General features: G+C 42.9%; 1 long non-coding RNA gene across 1 annotated transcript; it reads right to left on the bottom strand.

The window, feature by feature from the left end:
- Positions 1-2,938: 2,938 nt before the first annotated feature.
- LOC130103557 (uncharacterized) lies at positions 2,939-4,250 on the bottom strand. Its single transcript, XR_008809375.1, has 3 exons — positions 4,182-4,250; positions 3,160-3,270; positions 2,939-3,025 (listed from the first exon to the last, which is right to left on the bottom strand). It is a non-coding gene; the product is annotated as an uncharacterized LOC130103557 (long non-coding RNA).
- Between the last annotated feature and the right edge of the window lie 7,294 nt (positions 4,251-11,544).

Consider the following 11,544-nt stretch of genomic DNA (forward strand, 5'->3'; position numbering starts at 1 on the left):
GCAGAGTATGTGATCACTTTTTGCAATGTGCTTTATTTTAGCACTAAGATTTTCTTGATTTTCTTTACTCTCAGACCTGGATTTCCTCTCAGACCAGATCTGTCAAAAGCTGATGTGGGACGTATTGGCTGTTTTTTGCCTCTTTCTACATTTCTTCACCCATTGGTTCTCGTGATGTCCTCTCAGATCTGGACTTCCTCTCAGGCCAGATCATTCAAAAGCAGGTTTGGGATATTTTGGCAGTGTTTTTTTGTTTTTGTTTTTTTCTATCAAGGATTTTTCATCCATTGGTTCTCAATGTTTTCCTCTCAGACCCAGACTTAGGGCCTTTCTCAATCTGTGTTCTTGTCTGTACTTGTGTCCTTGTGTTCTTGTGAAACGTCATCTTTTGTGGCCCAAGTACTGTCCCAATACACAAGTTTGCATTTTGGCAAGAACAGTTAAAAATCCCGGATGTGTTCTTGACACGCCCATTTTACCGAGGATGCATCGGTTGGTAACTTGTGTTGACTTGACGGCAGAAATATCCCAGCATTCAATTCGGCATTCGAGGAAGGAGAGGCAGGTCAATACAGTATTTCGTTTTTCTACAATTACGTACACTATTTCATCACTAAATTCACTTCTGAGAACATTTGATGCGAGAAATCAACTGTGTAGATTTCAAATATTGGCATTTTTACGAAAATGTATGGCTAATCGAAAATGTGCTCAAACGTTTTCGGAAGTGAGAATCTCCATAAGCGCCTGCGGGTGTAACGTTAGCTATCGAGCCAACCGGCCAGTTTGCTCACAGACTCGTTTTTCCCCACAGCCAAGAGACCATTGCAGCCTGGCTGTTATCGTCAATAATTCTCGTTATGTTTGGGTACTGCAGACGGTGTCTGTGCGGGGGTATTATTGCGCAATACCAGCAAGAACACATCGTCTCAAACTGTCAGCAGCGTTCTGTGTGCTCGTTAGCTTGTGAGTTCATTCTTCCAAGAACAACTAGCAAGAGCGTTCTCCCCAAGAACACAAGTCCGTTCTTTGCATTCTTGGTTTTGAGAAACACCCTTAATCTCTGGCCTGGTTGCTGATGTGACATTTTGGCTGGTTTTAGTGTTTTGTTTGTTCGGGTTTTTTGGGTTTTTTTTTTTGCCTCTTTGTAATGTTTCTGTGTTTGCCTACTGGTTCCTCTCATTGAATTTTAAAATGCATTTTCTGTGACTTTTTTTCCTTAGATACTGTTAATGTATTGTTAAAACCTGTTACTTATTTTAAATAAATGGCAAACAATGTACTAATACATAATCTCTTTTGTCTTTATTTTTTCCATTGAGTAAAAAGTCTGTTTGGAATGTCTGTATACATTATGCTACATATAGGGATGTTAATAGATATCAGACAATAGAGTAAATAAAAAACAGTAGGGATGGCCCGATACCGATACTGGCATCGGGGATCGGGCCGATACTGTCCTAATATACTCGTACTCGTACTCATAAATATTCGCCGATACCACGCACCGATACCACGTACATTTTGCGAAACGAAACTGGCCGCCGCGAGTGCTTTGTCGAGGTGAACTGAGGCATAGGAAAGTATAATGTCGGCGGTTTGGGCTCATTTCAAGATAAGGGATGATGACAACAGCAAGGCAGACTGTGAGTTATGTTCAGCTAAGGTGTCGAGAGGAGGGAAAGAAAGTACATCGTTTAACACCAGCAATCTAATTAAACATCTGAAGACGCATCATAGATCTGATGGCCGAGCGCGCGCGCGGGCGGTAATGCACTCACTCTGTGTGTGCGGGTTACGGGAGAATAAAACGATTCGCGGGACTCCCGCAAACTAGAAATATCTATGAATAATACATAAAAACTAAAAGATTTTTATTCATCTCTTGCATAAAAGCAACAAGAACAACTACAACAAAATAGAAACGATTTACAGGCCAGAGTTTCTATTCATAACATGGTTACAGCGTTGAGCGATGTAGCCAATCACAGACATATGTGTTGATTTCTTGAACGCAATGGCCAATCAGAAGCATTTAAGATAGACTCCCCTCACCGCTCAAAACGGACTTTTTTGTTCAGTGCTGAATTCTGTATGCTGGCAAATCCTCTAATTATAACAAACAAAGTGTGGATATTATGAAAGATTTATGGTGCAGTCAGCTTCATTGATAATAACAGAGATGTGTGAGATCGCGATGAACTGTCAGCTTTTAGGATTTATTAAGGGAGCGCACTTTGCGCGCATTCAGTCATGCCAGACCATGCACGCAGTAGCCTGCTTGCTTTTATGTTAAATTAACAGTGGTTTGTGTGTTAATACATTTATTATTTTACTAATTTTTATTTATTTTTAGACTTGTTAAAACAAGCAGAGAAGAAAATAAAAACAGTCTTCTAACCTGTGTTCTAAAATAGTCGTCTTCTTTTCTGGGAGCCTATTACTTTTGCGGTAGAAATATCGGTATCGGTACTCGGTATCGGCAAGTACACAAATGTAAATACTCGTACTCGTATCGGTTTGAAAAAAAATGGTATCGGGCCATCCCTAAAAAACAGTATTTATATTCTAACTTTATGCTGCCAGTACTTTGTGAAATTACAGCACAGCCTTAAAATTAAAAACTGTAAAATTACGGTAAAGGGCTGGAACCACAGCTGCCAGTACTTTACTGTGAAATTACAGCATTGTTGAAACCGTAAAATTACGGTAAAGGGCTGGAACCACAGCTGCCAGTACTTTACTGTAAAATTACAGCATTGTTGAAACCTTAAAATTACGGTAAAGGGCTGGAACCACAGCTGCCAGTACTTTACTGTAAAATTACAGCATTGTTGAAACCGTAAAATTACGGTAAAGGGCTGGAACCACAGCTGCCAGTTCTTTACTGTAAATATACGGGTGAATTTTTTACAGTGCATGTGTGTCCTATTTTTAGCCAGTGATCCTTGAAGTATGAGCAAAGAGCTGGGAAATCTTCAAACCTCTTGAGGAATTGTTCAGCAGTTGACTTAAAATCTTGATGCTATTTTAACAAAATTAAAAAAGAATAGGTGATTTAATGTTAAATGTAACTGATTTAATGTTTATTTTAAAATAGTTATATAAATAGTAATAGTACAATTAAGGAAGCAAAATTGAATTGTTAATTGTACGCACTGTTGCACAAAGCTTCATCTTTCTGACGAAAGAAATGATTTCTGTTCTAACATCAGTATTTGATGGCCCACTGACTCCAGAGTCTGTCTTCGAAAGCCAGCGGACAACAGCCTGAAGAAAGAGACAATAACTAACTTACGGTACATTTTTCAAATATAAAGAATATATGAAGAGTTTGGTTCCAAAACGCAATAAATCCATTTAGATTAATTTGAGTAAAAATGTGTTTTCTTTACCAAGAAAGTGGAAAGATGAAAACCACTATTTTCTGTTTCAAACTTTCACATAGCATTTGTAGGTCATAATAACAAAAAAAATTAAAATCCAGGTTTTGATTTTCAAAGATTTATTATAAAAACGGATTTTTTTCCCCCAAAATGCAATAAATCCATTTAAAAAAATAATCAAAATGCAATTAATCCATTGAATCAATATAAAGTTTTTTTTTCTTTCATATTGAAACTGTTGAAAATACACAACAACGTAAGTTTATTAGTATAATATTTTTATTAAGAACTGTAAAGAAGATTGAAAACATGTTTCCTCCTCCCGAGTGCCTCATCTTCTTAATCTCCTCACGTAAATGATTCGATTTCGATGCCTTGCGTTTCTTACCCACCGCAGAAACAACCACAGGTTCATCAATGCCGTCAAAATTATTCATTTTTTTGTTTGTTTGTTGATCAAAAAAGTACAAAATCGATAAGAAAAACTAGGAAGCCGGGTGTATTTAAGGCGCTGCCGTTACTGTTTACATTGCGTGGAATGGTGCGTTGTGATTGGTTGAGAGCGGATATATCGCATTCTGCAGAGAAGGGAGACTGGCGTTTGTCGCGGTTTGGAAAGAAAGGGAGAAAACATGACAGAATAACACGGCGGCTATCGCATTTTACTTAAAATTAAACATTGACTTTTCAATACCAACCAGATACAATACTGATTTTTGCAGTAACTAATTTTTTTTCAAAATGGCGTTTATCGCGTTTTGGAACCAAACTCTTCATATACATTTGTATACATACTTGCATAACATGATACCAGCAAAGCAAGATATCTGACTCTGGGAAGACTTTCCGCAAGGCATTCATCTCAAAATAGCAACAATAGTACCGTACCCAAACTCTGAACGAACTCTCTGCTCCTCACCACGGCGCGTCTCAGGTGCTGCGGTTATCACTCCGCCCAAGTAGCAGTGCTTCGCCTTCAGAGAATATAGTTCCCAGTATTTATACTGTTAAAATATGTCTGTGTCTCATGTGACGTAGTTTTTTGTACACTCTGTGACTATACAAATCCCAACATGTAAATAGGAAAATGTTTGCGCTATTTTGTCACTTATTTGGATTAGTATGCTAGCTGCAACCATTTACATCCAGTCTTTGTGCTAAGCTAGGCTAGCGGTGGGTGCGTCAAACAGACTTATAGCACGCACGGAGATGAAAAAGGTATGTATGGACTTATCTAACTCTAGGGGATAAGGTGAATAGGCTAAAGTCCCAAAAAGTCGGAGTGTTCCTTTAAAGAAAATTTGGGAGCAGTTCACCAAACGAACGTCCAATCAGCGTTGGCTTTGAGGTGGGTTGAGGTGTGACGCAACGAGAAGCGCGTCAGTTCAGTCTAAAGAACATGTCGGCTTCAGCGGATGAAACTAGCATCAGCGTGGCTATCGAGCAAGTTTTATCGGAATTACAGAGTATTTCTTCACTGAAAGAAGAGCAAAACACTGCTCTGGAGGCTATTCTCAGAGGAAAAGATACGCTCTGTTAGTACGTCATATGCTTCGTTGATCTGATTGGTTGATTTGGCCCGTCTATCACCAACATAGGCCAATCAGCTAACCAGTATTTTCGCCCCTTACCAAAACTACTTCAACGGAAGGTTTCCAGATGGATATGCGGAGCAAATCCATCTGGCGGAGTCAGGTTACAATAATTCTACTTCAAGTATGTAAATTTAATTAAACTAAAAAATTTATATATACATACCTTGGTGCAGCAGGACACACTCTCCTTAACTGCTGTAAAGCTATCTCTAGTGTTGCCTCTTTCTCATTGCCTGTTACTATAAATGCGACTGGAACTCCATGGCCATAGTCATCTCTTATAGCCAGGGTATAAAGTGGAAAATTATACTGGTTGACGCAATGAGTAGCATCCAAAAATATAATGTTCTTTTCATGTCTGTGTAGATTCTCTCTCATGTTGGGAGTCTGAAGGATAATTATGAGATCCTTCTCATGGGAAAAAGGCTGAAAAAAAACAACATTATCCTTGAGGTGACTGGTCAATAATTTGGCTGAACTAACAGCATCATCTTTATCCAAATGGCTTCGGCGTACCAAGCATGTACGTATATTCTCAATGTCCTTTGGAGTGACAAAGTACTGACGGTTGTTCAAGTCGGTGTGTCCACGAGATCTGGACCATTTGTGGGATTCCAGTAGAATGATATCTGGCTTGACCCCCAATGAGATCCATTCTTCAATTTGTTTGACCAAATCTGGACACACTGTTTGAAAGTGTCCTTCTTGTTCACAAGTTGCATTGTGGCCATTGTGCTCTTTGCTGGTGCGTTGTACAATGATTTTGTGGCTCAGCCAATCACTTTTAATCTTAAATGATGTGTAAGCCATACATCCTGAGCTCTTGTAACTTCCATCAACAGGGTTCCCTGACCGGATACAGTAGAAAATGTAGTACCCTTTATCCTTGTCCTTTTGACTTGCAGAATTTGTGTTTCTAAAATTTGTCAAAGTTGTAAGTTTTTCTTGAATGAACGTCTCATGATTTTCTTCTTTCTTCAGGATATGCACATCAACTGTAATATTTTTGTTTTTTCCTCTTTGTCTTTCTTCACGCAACACTCTTTTCTTAATGAAGCCCTCCATTTCTCTTTACATTCTGGGTAGAAAAACATGCATTATCTCTAGGGTTGTTGTCTCAGAATGTCTTTTATATTCTTAAAATAGTGTAACCACTATTATAATTAGAGTAAAATGATTTCCATTACACGAGAGTAGATGTTAAAACTTCATGCTGATTTGTACTCGGCTTTCGCCAAGATGAGCAAAACTAAGACGTAGCTTTACAGTAAACTATGCTTCTCCATCCATTTACGCTTCTTTCCATAAGGTAGTGTGACTCCCCTTCTGTCCGGCGTTAACGGCAGCAGTGTACTTGGCGCGTTAGCGCACGCGACAGCTGCAACTACAGGACCAGCACGACAACCGTCTGGATTGAACCGAGTAGGGGACATCTCTAGGGTCTTCAAGTGGGCACCTTCCGTCCTCAGTGTTTCGTCGACTAGCCCACGACACCTCAAGAGGGCTCGACAGTGACTCTGGCATCCCAGAGTCACCCCCCTCCGTCCCCCACTCAACTCAGCCCAGCTTACTGACCTCTACATCCCTCCTGCTGATGAGACCTAACCACAATAATCTCTCCGCGACCCAACCATACGCGCCAACCCGTTGACTAAGGCTGTCGAGCCCCACTGGTGCGTTAATATGCAGTTTCAGTGGACAACGGTTCCGTATGGCATACCACCTACCGCAAAACACAATATCTACCCAACCACCCGTCATTCACGCAATATCCACAGGAACGTATACAAACAAACCAACAGACTCTTCAAGTTTTCAAGAACTCTACGAAACCGTAGCGTGGCGGCCTGTACACAGCCAGCTAGAATCTTTCCGTCTCAACCACAGCCAGTTGCTGCTCCTTTCTGCTGCTTCAGATAAGTTCTTTACTGTGCGACGCAACTCTTGGCCACTGAATCCGACGTCTCTGAGGAACCGGGTTGTAGAGTGTGCCACAAAACCTCGACAACCCACTTCCACTGGATAAACCTGGACTCTCCATCCTCGCTGTTCTGCTTCAGTGGCCAGATGAGCATACCGCAGTTTCTTCCTCTCATATGCCTCATCTACCGCATCCTCCCATGGCACTGTTAACTCTATCAGTTGAACAATGCGTGCTGATCCAGACCACAAGACAATATCTGGTCGTAGGTTAGTGGTGGCAATCTCAGGTGGAAAAATAATCCGTTGGTCAAGATCAGCCAGCATCTTCCAGTCCCTAGCAGCTTCCAGTTGTCCTGGGCGAGAATTGGTGTTAACACCTTTTCTTGGTGGTTGCTCGCCTGGGCGGAGGAATATTGTCTTCTGCGTGTAATGTTTTGCTAGAACAGGTGGCAACTTATTGGTCATGTTACGCTTGCCTTCTAATGCTAAAGCCAAACATCGCAGTACTTGGTCATGGCGCCAAGTAAACCGACCCTGGCTAAGAGCCACCTTACATCCTGTCAAAATGTGCCTTAATGTGGCAGGTGATGAACACAAAGGACAAGAGGGATCCTCTCCTACCCAGAGGTTTAGGTTCTGCGGTGATGGGAGAACATCATATGTTGACCTAATAAGGAAACTGATCCTACTCTCTTCCATTGACCAAAGGTCTTGCCAGCCCATCTTACGTTGTTCCACACTCTCCCATCTCATCCACTCTCCCTGCTTGGCCTGTGAAATGGCCTTTATACACCTCATCCTCTCCTCCTGCTGTCGCACCTCGTTGACTACCAGCTTCCTCCTTTGAGCTGGGCCTGCCTTGTGCCATATAGGAGGAGCTAAACTGAGCCCAAAACCCCCTCTTCCATGCTGTACCTGTCCCACGATATCCCTAATTTGAAGGGCAGCCTTTGCCTCTACTACAGATTTCTTTGCTGACCACTTTCTACCAGTTTTTAACACAGGGGCTGCCTCCCTTACACATTTGTCGCGTGACTCTACTAAGGTCATTTCCAGTCTGACCTTGGCACACTTGAACTCCTCGGTTAAAGCAGAGACTGGCAGCTGCAATGTTCCTTTACTATAAAGTCCTACTCTGCTGAGGCAGCGTGGAACTCCCAACCATTTCCTGATGTATGAACTTACCAACGCTTCCAGCTTATCCACTGTTGTCAAAGAAACCTCGTACACGGTCAGTGGCCACAGCAACCTCGGCAGTAGACCAAACTGAAAGCACCAGAGTTTTAGTTTACCAGGTAGAGCACAGCTGTTTATGCTCTTCAACCCTTCCACTGCTTGTCGTCTAACTTCTCCCACCCGAACTGTGTCCTTTAGATCCCCATCGTACCATCTCCCAAGACTCTTCACTGGCTTCTCAGAAACTGTTGGTATTGCCTCACCATTAATGAAGAATGTTTTATCTACTACCTTTCCTTTAACTATCGAGATGCTCCTTGATTTAGAGGGCTTAAATTTCATTCGTGCCCATTCAATATTAGCTGTTAACTTCCCCAATAACCGATTAGTGCAGGCTACTGTTGTAGTCATGGTTGTCATGTCATCCATGTATGCTCTGATTGGTGGTAGTCGCATCCCAGAAGCCAAGCGCTCTCCTCCTACTACCCATCTTGATGCCCTCATGATTACTTCCATCGCCATGGTAAAAGCCAGTGGAGAAATGGTGCATCCTGCCATTATTCCAACCTCTAGGCATTGCCATGCAGTGCTGAATTTTGGAGTTGAGAAACTGAATTGCAAATCTCCAAAATAGGCTTTCACTAAATTTGTTATTGACATTGGTACTCTGAAAAAATCAAATGCTGCCCAAAGAAGCTCATGTGGCACTGAACCATATGCATTAGCCAAATCCAGGAATGTCACATGGAGCTCCTTCCTCTCCTTTTTAGCTGACTGAATTCGTTGCCAGATAACATTGATGTGTTCTAAGCATCCTGAGAACCCTGGAATACCCGCTTTTTGAACTGAGGTGTCAATGAAGCCATTCTTAAACAGGTAGGTGGACAATCTCTGGGCAATAATGCTGAAGAAAATCTTACCCTCAACGTTTAATAGTGAAATAGGACGAAACTGACTGATGCTTGTAGCATCTTTTTCTTTAGGTATAAAGACTCCACCTGTTCTGCGCCATGCTCTAGGTACAACCTGTTTTTCCCATGCCACTTTTATCAATTTCCACAGAATTCGCAGAACTCCTGAAGCACTCTTGTACACTCTGTACGGAACTCCATTAGGCCCTGGAGATGATGAAGCCCTTGCCTTTCTCACAGCCTGCTCTACCTCTTTCCACTTAGGTGCACAGACCTCCATTTGGTATTCTGGTGGGTTGATAGGTGGTATGTCTGATGGAATTGACATAGGCTCATGCCTTTTTGCATCTGTATGCGTGTCCTCCAAATATCTCTCTAGCTCAATCCTAGATGTTTTTAAAGTGCCATTCTTCTCACTGGTGAATAACTTCTTTACGAATTTGAATGGGTCTTTATAGAAATTAGCCCTCGCACGTTCCTTCTTTTTGTAGCGTTTCCGTAGGCGCTCAGCTCTGCGTAATGTTGCCAGCTTATCTTTTATGGCCCTTTGTAAGAGATTAAGTCCCTCCTTCTGACTTTGTTCTGCTCTTTTCCATTGCTTCCTCAGCTGTCTCCTTTCTCTAACTAACCCTTCAATTTTCTGCTGCCGTCTAGACATTCCAGGAGTAGTTTGTACTTTTTCCTTCCTTTTTTACATACCAAACCTCTCACTTCCATATGCGTAAATGATGTCCCCAAATTTATCCAGCTTCTTTTCAACTGTCCCAGTTAATCTTTCCAATGCAAAGCATAGATCTGTGTTTACCGTGTCCCATGCAGTTTTCTCACAAGCTCTTGGCCATCTAACTCCAGGCCTATGCCCGTTGAGGTTCTTTTCTCTCTTATGCTGGTTAGCCTGACCGGGTTCACAAGTATGAATATGTTCATCACTAACTGTGCAAGCCCTCCTTTCGTCAATGACAGGGGTGCTGATATCCTGCGAGCTGTGGTTTGCTTCCTGTCGCTGGATTTCATTCGACTGACTTGACTGACTTCGTAAGAAGTACTGATCAATGCGAGGCCCTTGTCCCTTCTCCCTCAAGCATTTCATTTTCCCTTGATGAACCTTCAAACCCCTGACCGTTGTCACCTTGCTCCAGCCACAGGCACAAACTTGGAGTTCAATGACTTTACTTACTGCAGATCTTGAACTAGTCTTACTCTCCATACTCATATCCGTTTCCATTCCTAAGTCGTTAACCATGTTGTCCAACATTGAGTCATCTTCCGCCCCCGCTCTCGCAGACTCTAGGGGTATTTTTCTCTTTAATTTCTCAGAAGCCTTGGGCGGGTGTCTCCAGCATCCTGTAAACACGGAGCTGGATACTGCCAACAAGGGTAGCTAACCCTTATCAGCCCCATTGGGGTCTCTTTCCTCCTGTCAGCTGTCTCTCCAGGCTGTCACAAGGTCTTTCCCTGGTTGCCAGCAGCACTATTCACCGCAGTCACTGGATGTATCCAGATCTTCATGATTTCCATTACACGAGAGTAGATGTTAAAACTTCATGCTGATTTGTACTCGGCTTTCGCCAAGATAAGCAAAACTAAGACGTAGCTTTACAGTAAACTATGCTTCTCCATCCATTTACGCTTCTTTCCATAAGGTAGTGTGACTCCCCTTCTGTCCGGCGTTAACGGCAGCAGTGTACTTGGCGCGTTAGCGCACGCGACGGCTGCAACTACAGGACCAGCACGACAACCGTCTGGATTGAACCGAGTAGGGGACATCTCTAGGGTCTTCAAGTGGGCACCTTCCGTCCTCAGTGTTTCGTCGACTAGCCCACGACACCTCAAGAGGGCTCGACAGTGACTCTGGCGTCCCAGAGTCACCCCCCTCCGTCCCCCACTCAACTCAGCCCAGCTTACTGACCTCTACATCCCTCCTGCTGATGAGACCTAACCACAATAATCTCTCCGCGACCCAACCATACGCGCCAACCCGTTGACTAAGGCTGTCGAGCCCCACTGGTGCGTTAATATGCAGTTTCAGTGGACAACGGTTCCGTATGGCATACCACCTACCGCAAAACACAATATCTACCCAACCACCCGTCATTCACGCAATATCCACAGGAACGTATACAAACAAACCAACAGACTCTTCAAGTTTTCAAGAACTCTACGAAACCGTAGCGTGGCGGCCTGTACACAGCCAGCTAGAATCTTTCCGTCTCAACCACAGCCAGTTGCTGCTCCTTTCTGCTGCTTCAGATAAGTTCTTTACTGTGCGACGCAACTCTTGGCCACTGAATCCGACGTCTCTGAGGAACCGGGTTGTAGAGTGTGCCACAAAACCTCGACAACCCACTTCCACTGGATAAACCTGGACTCTCCATCCTCGCTGTTCTGCTTCAGTGGCCAGATGAGCATACCGCAGTTTCTTCCTCTCATATGCCTCATCTACCGCATCCTCCCATGGCACTGTTAACTCTATCAGTTGAACAATGCGTGCTGATCCAGACCACAAGACAATATCTGGTCGTAGGTTAGTGGTGGCAATCTCAGGTGGAAAAA

The sequence above is a fragment of the Rhinichthys klamathensis genome, unplaced genomic scaffold, assembly GCF_029890125.1.
Source record: "Rhinichthys klamathensis goyatoka isolate OS25496 unplaced genomic scaffold, OSU_Roscu_1.1 h1tg000289l_1, whole genome shotgun sequence".
In the NCBI taxonomy this organism is placed as follows: Eukaryota; Metazoa; Chordata; class Actinopteri; order Cypriniformes; family Leuciscidae; genus Rhinichthys; species Rhinichthys klamathensis.